Genomic DNA, 13,412 nt, shown 5'->3' with positions numbered 1-13,412 from the left:
CCCATACACATGTGTATTAAACACCCTATCGCGTACATAATCCGCACTTCAGTAAGTGAAGACTTCTGGCATTGCACGCTTATTGAATTCAAGCTGCTTTTTATGTAAACCTCTGAATCGTACGAGGTACGTAGATACATATTTAGAATTAATAACAATATCAACTGATAAGAAGTATCTAAAATAAAGAACTTGTGTAATTGTAAAAACTAATATGTTGCGCTGATATTGTCACGTAACGACAACGACAAATGCATTTCGAAACGGAGCCCTTGTACAGCAAATAATTAATTTTAACTTACAGTGCTTTTACGACGACACTTTTACCTCCAGAAAAGGTAGAAATGGGGTGCACTTAACGACGTGTCCACCGTAGAATGGTGTAGACGGAACGAAGTAAGATTTATCTCAAATTGGATAACTTGATTTAAGAGCTTGAAAAACTTTTGCTTTGCTCCAGAACCTTAATGGTATTTTGGCTGCCTTCAGCACATCATGATCACTTAATATAGTTATCTTTTTCAATAGCTAGACAAATATAATACTTAACCTTAATAATTATTCCGTACTAATTAATTATACTACCGAAAAACAGTGGAAAAAAAGACACATGTTTAGAAGTTTCAAGAATGTATTTGCGGAACACGGCTTCAGAAGAGAATAGGCAAAACAACCCGGTCTATGTAAAATACATGGGACAGCTGCAAATACTAGCCTTATTATTGCTGCGTATTTTTTTGCCCTAGTAGACATGTTCCGCCCCGTGTCCATATATCACATGTGCTGAATTCCCGAATTTCGTAATCAAATTCGAAAAAGATAATTGGTCTTTTATGTAACGTGGTACAAACCTGAAATTGCTCCCTAATTAAGCCGATTGAGCTAAATGTTCCGATAGGTAGACGGCCTGTTGATGCTAAATAAAATTCTACAATAAAGTAAGCATTATACTTTATATTTATTACTGAATCAAAGTGTCTCGAAGCCCCGAGGAACAGCCTGTTAGGCCACCGGTAGGCAAAATGTAAAACAATCGTTGCTGCTTGGAATATTTCGACCCGGCTCGGTCAGTCATGTTTGCATTTTTCTTAGTAAATGCCATGGAACTGAATTCAGCCATACTTTTAGAACACAATAGACCGCTATCAGATTTTTCCTTGTCTTACGAAACCACAGACTTTTTCAATCGATACTGTGGATCTCCAATGACGCCAGTTTGACAAAACGAACCATATTATTCCCCGACACCTATTAGAACACATGTCGTGCACGCACTAATTTTTCAACATAATTTTATTTTTAATAATAATGGAAATAATTTTTTTTCATTTGTTCTAAGCTAATATACATGTGCTCAGATTAGACAATACGATATACGTAACTGTTATCAGCTGTTTCTAGGTTCGACTGGAAATAGGTTGGCCTAATAGCGTGCATCATCAGGGTAGAAGCTCTCGATGCGAGTAACGAATATCGTTGTACGCTCCTATTCTTGGCGGATATCGATAACGCGGCACGAACAAGCGTTTTCCAGTTCTTAAATAAATATTTGCAAGCCATCCGCGTCCTGGGTACGCAAACATCTGTGCATGAGGACCTGGCAGTATCTTCCTGTGAGGCTGGTTATTCAGCCCGCAGTGCATGCGTTACAAATGCACGTGTGTGCAAGTGTGAGTATACGAGTGAATTAGCTGTGGCTCCTCGGGAAGGTTCTGTGTATGTATATTTGTAAGCACAGCCACACTGTATATAATGGTATGATTGGTGTCCCGAACTAGCATGACGCTACACCATACAGCACTGTCGTATAAAGGAAATTCGTCGGGCCTACTTCTCAGACCCCTCTTCGGCAGTGGCTGTTATAATAAGCTCTTAACTTAAGGATCAGCAAGAAAGCTGTCTTTCTCCAATTGAAGTTAATTTATGTACAGGATGAGGTATTTTACGAAAGTATTTTTGTAGTGAATGGCTAGATCTTAGAAACGTACTGGGCGCCTTGACAAATTCATCTTTCATTTACTTGCACGCTTGCAACTGACACATACCCAAAAAAGTAAATGGATATAAAGTATCTAATAATAATTATATAGCCCATGAGAGACCATTGTTTTTGTGTGCGCGGTCTCGAGCGCACCCGATATTAGAGTGATCACGACTGTTTTTTGTACGTACAACAGGTTTTAGTTTTGTTCGACGTCACTTCCCCCATGCCCCTCTAACACTTTTTCGACTCATGCGAAGGCTTTTCCCCACGTATTCTTCACCTCTTCTCATAGTTTTATAATCTTACTTATCTTATTTTAAACAAGACGGAAGGGAGCCCAATATATATATATGTCTAATCGGCACTCCCTTCATCATAGTAATCTAACGTCTTTCTACTTGATTTGTCCAGTGTATTAGTATAGCTCATGTCAATACAAGAAGGATTTTGTTTGTGTGATTACAAAACAACAACAATTTACTACAGTCTAACCGGACAGAAGGTGAATGAAAGTTACTGCTTGAAAGCGGCGCCGATGAGAAGGGAAATAGACAGACTTCATTAAAGCTACGTTGGGTACATTTGCACGGTGGACTATGCTTAGCTTTAACAATTTTCGGTTAGGTCCAAAGCGATGAGCGGCCATACTCCTGTCAAGCCCATGCTCTAGGGCTCATTGGCTCTATTTTGGATCAGCTCTATGGGTCAATGGTAGTATTTTCTAGTGGAAAGAATGGCTACGAAACAATTATTGCTTGATTTTTATGTATTGACAATAAAAATAGGTTCTCCATAAATAGTTTCTGAAAAGCTTTCTGTATTTGAATGGTCAAAAGGATATAGCCTTCTACAAAATGCTCTCCAGTCTCGCTTTGTAGATTTTTAAGTTGAGAACTTTTATTAACTCAATTGTCGAACGTTGCATAGTCAAACCGTATAGTTCCTTGCAATTCGAAGCTCTCATTCGTTTTAATTCTATCCCTCACAAAAGAATACCTTTTGTTCCAGTTATTCTCGCCGATAAAGGGTCTGCTACGTTTCAAAAGACACCCAGTCGATCTGGTAGGCGTAGAAAACGGTCCGCTTTAACAGTACTTATATGTCATATTTTTTACTATTGTTTCGTAATAACATCTTAACTAAACATCCGTTTTGCGCAGCGTACATGCAACTTCGAGCCAGCGGTCGTCGTGTTGTCCCTATATCTTCCGAATTCACACAATAAATAACATATCAGCATATGGATCTAATTCACTTAACCTCCATATATTGTAGGTATACCTTTATTCGATGAATATGCCTTGTTTCCGCTATTCACAAAGACTAAGAAGTATTTCGAAAATATTTATCCAAGCATATACACCGGTTTGTTGAGGACTTCAAAGGCTAAAAGACTAAATAGATTAAATTTCAATTCAGTTATTCATTAGGTGCGCAGCACAACGGGCAAATGAACGGTGCTACAGGGTCAGGTGGCAGGCACCGTTCGAATAGTAATCAGTCGTTGCTTGCCCTGTTTTTCTAGCAGACGTCGAGATAACGGTGTAACAACAGCATGCTGTGCAACGTAGCTTCTTGAAGTTTTGCACCATAACAGAAATATCAAGGGTTTGCAAAGCGGCATTCAATGCAATACAATATAAAGGAAATTTGTCTCCGAAGCCCTTGCGTGCTCACTGTTCAAGGACCGTATATTATGGAATTGTATCATCGTTTGGCACATGTATTAAAACCTTGAGCTTGTTCTGCATAAGGCAGTAGGAGTCGATGTAAACACAGCAACTCCAATTTTATGGATTAAAAAAATGTTAATAAAACGTGGGCCTACATAACCTGGTGCAGTAAGATTATCAGTACAGATATCATTACCATTACAGGTACTGCTTTCTCTGTTGACGGTTCTGCGTCTTTTTTTCTCTGCTATCACCCCCAATTGTAAGTCGCTCCTAGGGCCTCGGGGTCTGCAGGAGCCTTAACAACTTTGTAAGAATGCCGTTGTATTGAATGCGCTTACATTTAACACATATACTGTACACGAATTTGTAACGCATACATTTCAACCAGTGGGGCTATCATAAGCACTTCGGGGCTACTCCACGTAAATAGATAACACTTCCTTTTGAAATTTATTGATAACCCTGTTCGATAAGTAGAAGCTCTGCAATAATTATGCGTTAAACTCATTGTGTACAACTCGACATAGAAGAACCTGTTTGCTGAACGGGTCACAGACGTCTTGACAGCGCCCTAACCCCACTAACAGCTACGGTCTCAACAACCGCCAAATAGTCGGGCATTGGACGGCTCTAAATTACAGCGAACGACTTCCACCAAATCTGCTACGCGTTCAAAGCGACGATGGCGTCACTTTTTAAGGCACTTAGGGCGCTATCACTAAAGAATGATAGGATATGGGTATTGGTATTGTGACCCTTAAACTCGAGTTGAATTCCTTTTGAGCTTTGTCAGCTATTCTTTTACGGGTACATTAGCTGCTATGTAGGTTCCGCAATCGAAGTTTGCTGTTTTGGGGCGATGAAATCGTTGATGCAATTTACCAAACAGAAATACAGGTGACATTATTGAGTCTATGCAGACGGAATTGTTTCCACTGAAGTTTTTTCTGGTGCTGCACTAAAGCGAAACGAGTCTAGAATAAAACTATTTATTTACCAAGTGTTAAATATTTGCAAACAAGCTAGATAAATGGATTTATTCTTAAGGATATATTTGCAAAGGGTTCGATCAATGATGGCTAGTGCTACAGCTCCTTCTTTGATATCGATTGAATTTGCATTGAGCGTACATATGGCGACTATCGAGTTGCGAGCTTCTTTTCTCATTTGCGTGTACTATTTATATGGTGGTTTTACCTTAAGGAAGTAAAAAACGAAAAATTAAAAGTCTGTAGAAGTATTTCCAGCTACAACCAAAAATAATGGTCCTCCATCACCCCACTCGGAATACCTTTTCGTTTCTATTTCTTACTCCGAACGTAAAGCTTGGCTAATGTATGCAAATGTTTTTGCCCGCTCGTGTTTTTGTCACGGGTACGTGATGAATGTGAAATAAAAGTTTCTAGTTTTGAGGGTTATATTTGTTACCTTTTCACGCTTCCTTGCTCCTTTTCTAACACTGACTGGTCTGTATAAAACCGAAGTGTATACAACACTCAGTATCTTAGTGATACAGTGTGTAATCCACGTTGAGATATTCAGGGTAAACGCAGCTAGAGTTTAGTCAGTTAGTACGCTCGAAGCTGCAGCAGGTGTCGACCTTAAACTGTGCTCTATGGACGAGGATTACGGCGGAAATAAACGCGAACGCGCTGAGGTAATTCCGTCAACGGCATTTTATCTTACGTCTTAAAATAAGCGTAGACAGTACAAAGAAAAGGGGTCAGAACTCCTCATACAGATGTTCTCCCATATGTTCCGATTTTCTCTATTCTACTACCAGCATGCTCCTTAGTCTCAATGAGTTTGCATTTCGTTTTCTGCTATCCCGGTAAAGCCTTGCTGAAGCGCTTGCGGGAATACTTTTTAGCACGGTAATAGTCCTCATTGAGAACGCAAGCTGGACCTAACAAAATGCTCCCTTGGGAGAGATATTCTTGCCGTTGTCCTTCCTTAAAGACGAATTTCGCTATTGTGCCTGAGCTGCAGCAAAAGAATCAAAGATCTCCTGTACACGGCCATAATCTTTTATGCGCTACTGTTCGCCGCCACAATTTACAATCAAGCAATGCCGCATCGCATGTCTCCTCAACAAGCTCTCTTTTAGTCGTCTGCTAGCTTTTCGGTTGCCAAAGAGAGAGCCACCGGCCTCCGCGTAGAGGCCGCTGAGCTCGAAGTACCGGTTTTTTATGCTAGCCGCGCACATTGAACAAGTCACGTTTATTCTGGACCGTACACTTCGGTTGACTGAGCTTGTATTCGTGAACAGTTTGTAATGATCCTCCATCCTTGGGCATTCATAGAGCGAAAGGCGCGGAAAAACGAAGCTTCACCTGGTCTTTCGGGCTCGCTACTCGGGTTAAAGGATAAGACCCAAAAATCCTTTTGCGACTGCTGGGAAGAAGTAGAGTATTATGCACGGTTACAGACGTTTGATCATAAAAACTATTTGAATTCTGTGAAATCACTTTATACTGGACTGCATCTCCGCTGGTCATGCCATTAGCAGTAGCTTTGCTCCGCCTAATTGAAAAATCACAGACAGCGCGCTTTTTATGCGTACCGAAGTAGTCGTCGTTTCTCAAGCTTTGTCAAGCAGTTCCAAGTCCAAAGACTGCCTACTCCATTGACTTTCTATCTGTTATTTAAATTAGAATAAGTGGCGCGCACTTCTTCCTGGGACTGTAGAAAATTCAAATACTACCGTACGTATGTATTTTGGGCTGGCCCAAATTGCTCAGGTAGAGGTTAACGACTTTAATCAAGAAATAAACATGATGACGTTATAAACTCTCTTTGATAGCTTCTAGACAAAAAGTTCTTTCCCGAACAGAGAAGGAAGATCGTTAAATCAATACTTCTGTATATAAATTAGTTCATACATTTGATATTCGTTGTATATATAACTCTTTATAATATATAACAGAGAGCTAACACGGTATTTGTTTGAGGTCATATCTTGTTGAGCCGTATCTAAAATAAATAAAATGACAGGCAACGAGACTAGAGATCAATGTTTAATAACAAATGACTTGTGTTTACAATTCACTTTTCATAGTCTTTCTTTAGTTAGCTAGAACCATTAAAGTGTGTGATTTTAGCGCGACGGTCCACCTGTGATAAATCGTACATTAGATAGTTAGATCTCATATTGTTTTCCGGATATGTATGTATGTCACTTTATTTACTAGTAACCGGTATACCCATCGCATTTTAACAACAATATTAGCAAAATATGTTAATGTTAAAAGTATAATTTTTTATTCTTTTATTGGAAATGTGGCGGTACAACAACAATATGGCGGTAAATGCACGTTAACTCGAAGCTCTATTTTTTTTTCATTTAACGCCTCTCATTTTCTTTTTTTTGCCGCGCTGACTATGACGACTGCAGTTCACTGCGGGATTACTATGGCAACAGATAGCTAGATTAACCGTGTGCAAGTTGAAGAACACTTTGCCTGCACGTAGTGGGCGTTGAAACATAACCCAGAATCCAGTTGATATTACCTCCGATACGGAGAAACCCAAATGCAATTCCAAAAATGTAAGTCGGAATTAATGTTTGCACGACAATAGTCGATGAAGGCAATAGCGTCGTTGCATGTTACCAAAAAAAATAAAGACAATGCTTTAGTACACCACATCTGCAGGAACTCAGTGGCGGTACGCCTAATCAGGGGAGGTGTCTTCTGTGCGGAAAGCAAACTGCAAAATCTTCAGGCCCCAGTCGATCGAATGGAATCAACCGATACGCATACAGGGGGCTGCTCGGTTCCGATCGGGCGTTTCTCTGAGAAAGAGTCTCTGAAAGGAGTAAAAGGGAGTCTATATGTGTAGGTAGCGTACGGTTACCTTAAACAGCCCGTAGCAGGCCTGGAATAATGGCCGAGAGTTCACGTATACTACATCATGCACTAACTCTTCCATTGTTTACTTGACAGCTAACTAGCTAATTATCAGAACTCTGTGCATCATTGCAGCAATGGCGAATGAATTTTAAAGAACAGATAGCAAGTTGCAGAAGCGGAATCGGTCTCGCAGATTCTTGCGGAATAACAAGATGCAATTGACGGACGCTGGGTTAGAAAATATTCCAGCTGTTCCAATAGCGAAAACCTGAATCGAACGAGGTAAGCAATGCGCTGGTATTTCTAATTTTTCATAGACTTGTCAGTATTGCATTTCAGGACCGAACTGGCCACATAAGCTCCTGAAAAGAAGAAAAAAAAACAAAGCTATTTGTCGAGGCAAATAAAGGTTAGCGCAATGAAGATTCAATTTTGTCTTGAAGACAACCGGCCCTTTCGGAGATCTATTCTGCAAGTGGTTCTTTGCCGGTAGATACAATCTCCTCTTTAAACGTCAGAAAAGATCATGTAGTTGCCTGACACAAAAAGCTTGCCCTTCGATCTCAGTAACGTGAATAAAAACAGGTAGATATAAGCAATAGAACCTCTAACGTTGATATTAGGCCCCAAATGTGGCTTAGTAATCAGTTGGGACTTAGAAGACCACCCTTGGAATGAAGGGAAAATCAGCCGATGCCGTAAGCGCAGTCGTTTGTACCACTGCTGAGGGTAGATAAGAGCTGGCAGAAATAAGAGAACATAATTACCCGATAAGACAGTAATCATTTCCATGCGTGTACGTTGACTCCAGCAAGATCTCACATCTCACCGAGTACTTGGTGCTAAAATCTGTTGTATAAGATACATGTTATTTTTCAGACTTAATCTATAAACGAAACTATAATGAGTCAAACAGATACATGACAGTATAATTATAACAAGAATAATAATAAATAGCTTTCATGTACTTAAACAGTCATTGCGATAGTAGTTTATGCTACGAAGTCATTTACCAAATTATATTTGATTTAAACATACGAGCCCCGGGGCCGCATCAAGTTGAGGGGACCGAGATCGACCAGGAATCACATAACGGTCTTATGTAACATCGCTACCATAACACAACAACAATGTTGGCACAAAATTACTGCAAGAGATGCCCAATAAATATTAGTGACTTCGAGATATTTTATGGTTTTCGTAGTTTCTACGCTCAGTTAATATATATACACATAGGAAAAGATATCGAAGCCGAAATCTATTAAGCCTCTACCAAAACATGGCTTACATTGCTGGTGTAATTATTAGATTTTAAGAACAGAAATGAGAGTTTTAGATTTACATACAAGCAAACTACATTTTGAGACCTCAGGAGAACAGGAGAACGGGCTTCTCACGGAAGCCTTTGAGCAGCGGGGCATGAACGGTGCTCAGCCCTATCGGCCCAATTTGGAAGCCCTCAAAGCATGTACGATTAGATTGAGCGCAGTCTGGAAACTATTGCGATCCTTTGACCCGCTCTGGACAACCAGTTGTGAAATTAGGAGCATGGGGCTCCTATCTGAATGACAACAATGTCCGATCAGGCCAAAGTTCTGAAAGGCTTTGAATCGATAGTTAACATAGTTTTGAACTAATTTACATAATGGGATAATCGAGGCATACTCAATATCAACGCACTTCCATACAGCGTCATTTTTTCATGCTTAACACCGCGCAGGGCAAAAGGAAACCAGTTCAAGCCGTTATCTTACATCTTTCCGAGGCTAACCGATTGCGTAGCACGGAGGCGTATATGTGTCATCTTCACGATAGTAAAATGCAGGACAGAAATGGCCAACAGGCTCTTTTATCTTCGTCTCTTTCAAATGCAAGCGAAGATCATACAGCTGGTTAGAGTAATGTTCCATTTTGAATAGCGTCATCTTGTTACGCTACAAGAAGACCTCTCTGTGTTCCAAGTTTCGCGTCCGGTATCACCGTTAGGCATTCCAACCTTTACCTGTCACAAAGTAGTCTATTCGAAAAGGCCCAACGATCAATGCACAATCGTGACAGGCGTATCGATAGCTGGAACAAGACCGGATTATAAATCTAAGAAACGCTGGACAGGCATATATTAGCAAACCACAGCTGTCGGTAAGCGGAGTCGTAATATAGAAGCTGCACATAATCCGTGGTTTGCTTGAACTCATTACAGGCAGCTAAAACGGTGCCGCTTTGCCGCTAGACGATTATTCCGTGGCACCGACGACACGTAAGCGCAAGGTATATCACGATGGCAGTGGCAAAAGGGTAAATGTTGCCAACAGACGATATTCAGGCGGTTTTTTCAATAAACCTTAGTTCATATAAGTCACTTGTACACTCTGGCAGGACCACGTTGCAACTGATCGAATAGCGCATAGTACGAGCTGGGGTTTGTTGCGACAAATAACGTTCATGTACTAATAACTAAGCTTCTCGAAAAGCAGATTATGCATAGCGTAGGGGTTCGCTTAAAGGATTATAAATCAGTAATCCCCATTGGTAAATGAATTTTGTTTTATGACAGTATAATAATTTAATCATATAAGAAGCATAGTTAGAAAAGTGAATTTAATTATAAGAAGCCATGTAACAGATTTATATAGAAATACTGAAGTGATCCAGCTGGGTGGTGAAACGCGCAACAGATTAGGGTCCACGCTGCCGCGTTATAGGCTCATATTCCATACGTTTATTATTGACGTTTGGTTCTTTTTGACGTTGGACGAGTAGTCGTCGATTACGTCATTCGTTATCGTTGCACGGTAATATCTCTACTGAAATAAAGCGTTTACGTACCGCGCGAATCTATACATTATAAATACAATACGGATTTATTATTCATAAAAATGCGGAGGAGCAATGAAAAATGTTTCTAGCATTGTATTGGAAAAAATACGTTCAATCAACTTGATAGGGAAAAACATCTTTTAACAGAACTGATATACACATGCATACTGGAACATTCAAATGCGGACCAACAAAATGCCGTAGCAGGTACTAGCTGTTTCTGGTACTAGAGGAAAAGCACTGTTTCCTGGAAAATTCCGTGTAATAAAACAATACGTCGTTCTCGGAATTTGAGCTAAACTTGGCTGTTACCTAATTTATTTAAAGTGGATGATACTTCTTCAAAAATAAAAACATTTTTACCCAAATTTCTACAGGATCCTAGGAAATCTATGGAACAAATCAAACGATCCTCTACAGGAGTAAGATTTAAAGGGCTCAAATATACATCAAAATGGCTTGAAAAAACATTTCGAGTTCACCTGAGTTGTTCATGCGAAAATTAAGGATTACTTTGAAGAAAAAAATTTAATTGTCAGTTGAACCGCTTAGCTAAGCTTCAACGGTATGCCTTTTTGGAGAGCCTTTTGGCACTTTTTTTTTCGCCGTTTTGGCACCGTAAATTTCTAGCCTCTGCGAAAACTTTTTGTACGTACCGTATTTGAGTAACATTGTAACGAGTTTAGGCCTACCCATATCATTCGACGTGAAGTAACCTCAAAGGTTACTCGCCGATTACAGAAGAAATAATTTCAAAATCACTTCTTAGTCGTTTAAACATGGCACTGAAGCAGTGCTCGCAGTGAATACTGGTTATCGATATGTATTGCGAATGTATTGACGCTAGCGATAAGCTAGCTATGCAAAAAAATTATCAGCTGGTTTGCAGCCCTTTTTGTGAAGTACGTCTGGCTGTCTAGAAAGCTTATCGGGATTCTGCGTTGGCCAATTATCGAGGATGTCAAAGATTAAAATGTCTACACTCCCTATCCTGGAGGCAAACGGGGTTGCATTTCTGGAAACAAAAATATATCAGGTGTGATCGTAACGCCGTTGGCGGTGATGACAACAGCTTTTTTCTACATTATATGTTTTCTAAATAGCAAACAACATCTGCCACGGAACGGTCGTGGGACTGGCAATAGCAACAGCCTGTTATGCCGATCCGCAGCGAGCAAAATGTCCACATTGTGTCGAGAAAATATCTTTTGCACAAAAGATGATGGACGAGACGTCACGGCCGTAGAAGGGTATTTCTACATCTTTGCCACCCTATTCCGATATCTTTGTATATGTCGTTCGGTGTTGGAAATGACCAACGATAGCTAAGTAATTGGATGTAGCCGCGGGAGAATATTAGGTATACCTAACAATGCTTCTCTAATCTGTTCAAGCTAAGCGAACGTTGGTTTCTCTCCGTGTGCCATTTTACACTCCAAATATAGCTTCATACATATATATATATATATATATACATATACATATATATGACTCATTCAAAACGAAATACATCGCATTAATTAATGCATGCCAAATTCAGAAACGTGTTGCCTACAAATACGGGCTTTGAGAATGGGTCGTCTATGACATGCAGGATCCATATTGGGCACAATCGATAACTAAAGGTAGAATCTAATATATATATATATATATATATATATATATATATATATATATATATAGAAAAAATAGCTAGAGGTCTGTAGGGTATTGGACCCCAAACATCGTCTTCTTTCTTATGGCGTTCGACAGGAGGCAAGCGTGTGTACGATAGAGGGTCGACCCTGCGCTATTTATCGTTAATTTCTGATCATTCCTATCCAAGAGCAACAATGAAACACCGAAGTGGGTGCAAGATTTACTAGGGGATGATAGAAGCTGCAGTGGAAGGAGTTCTACTGCAGCGCCAAAAGCTGCTTTACTAATGTTGCAGTCATCGAGTGATAAAGTGAATTAGCTTGAGGGAACCCGTCAGTGCAGGTCTGAAAGTTGTATTTCGCAGCGCAACTGTAACCCTCTACAAACGACGAATCCATAGTTGTCACTGAGTATTCGGCCACATTCAGAAACAATGTATGTCGCCGTTCCATCCGTTCGTTACGCTACACGATCACTATGACGAACGGAAAAAATTCCTCGCCATAATAAAGCACCCAACGGTATTTTCGTCCTTTTCACCCTTTCACCGCGCGCCTTGCGTTGTTACCTATTGGATCACCGTACGGAACCTATCAAGACAAAACATGTTATAATTCTGTCCAAATAAAGTAGAGTCCTGTAAAGGTTGTCGGAGTCTTCTGAGCACGCCAATCAGTAAACGTCTTTTATAACTAGAAGACAGTGGCGCATCATCGACAGGTTCCACCCGTTGCAAAATTGATGTATTACATGTACACGTATGTTCCCTAAATATTTGTAGGGGCATATAATGGCTACTCGATGTTCAAGGCTCATTGTCTAAGGTGACCGAGCTGCTCCCGTGATAGTGGTAATGTATTTGTGTGCTAAATACAGGGACAAATAAAATGGTCTGAATTTGAGATCGAACATAGCCATACTTTGTCTTGTTCTATTAGCCGGCAATTCAAAAGCAATGCTTCATAGTTTAAGTACGAAACATCTAACATGAAATGACTGATTGTGACGAATATAGATCCATTTTGAATACGCTACAGCGATAGTAAGAAAATGGTAAGATGATAATCAAGGTAAACCTTTAGCCTCGAATAGCGTTTCCTCCAATGACCAATGTTAATTCACATCTTATATTAAAGTACTGCTGGCGTTGGATTAATCTTTCATTCCGCCACAGTCTTTCTCCGTGCTAAACCACTAAACCTATTTCTTTCTTTACAAATGCTAGATACACTCAACTGTAAACCAACGTCCATCTGTGACGACACGCCGTATCCTGTCGTCCAACAAATAAGCTACAAGGACAAACGGAACGTGAAGGATGCTGGCAAGATTAAGCGTGGCACCATCGTACTTCCGTACGAAATGAACTGGCCAAAGGGATGGCCGGATGCGTTAATTCTTTGAAAGGACGAGCTGGTATATCTTCGAAAGAGGCGCCAAAACTGA

At 40.1% G+C, this 13,412-nt stretch overlaps 1 protein-coding gene and 1 long non-coding RNA gene across 5 annotated transcripts in view; both read right to left on the bottom strand.

The window, feature by feature from the left end:
• LOC111251411 (NT-3 growth factor receptor-like) overlaps nucleotides 1-13,412 on the bottom strand; it is a 148,441-nt gene that overhangs the window by 100,947 nt on the left and 34,082 nt on the right. The window contains exon 1 of one of the 4 annotated variants that reach the window (XM_086990364.1): nucleotides 2,981-3,263. The exons of the other annotated variants lie outside the window; for them this stretch is intronic. The gene's annotated coding sequence lies outside the window, so the exon portion shown is untranslated. Of the gene's footprint in view, nucleotides 1-2,980; nucleotides 3,264-13,412 lie in introns of those variants that run through there. 4 annotated transcript variants of the gene reach the window in all.
• Nucleotides 6,660-9,908, bottom strand: LOC147755370 (uncharacterized). The gene is made up of 2 exons (XR_015329155.1): nucleotides 8,279-9,908; nucleotides 6,660-7,873 (listed from the first exon to the last, which is right to left on the bottom strand). It is a non-coding gene; the product is annotated as an uncharacterized LOC147755370 (long non-coding RNA).

Source organism: Varroa destructor, unplaced genomic scaffold (assembly GCF_002443255.2).
Source record: "Varroa destructor unplaced genomic scaffold, Vdes_3.0 BEIS01000005.1, whole genome shotgun sequence".
Taxonomy (NCBI): domain Eukaryota; kingdom Metazoa; phylum Arthropoda; class Arachnida; order Mesostigmata; family Varroidae; genus Varroa; species Varroa destructor.
Note: the sequence above shows the minus strand (reverse complement) of the source record. Positions and strands in the feature narration are given on the sequence as shown.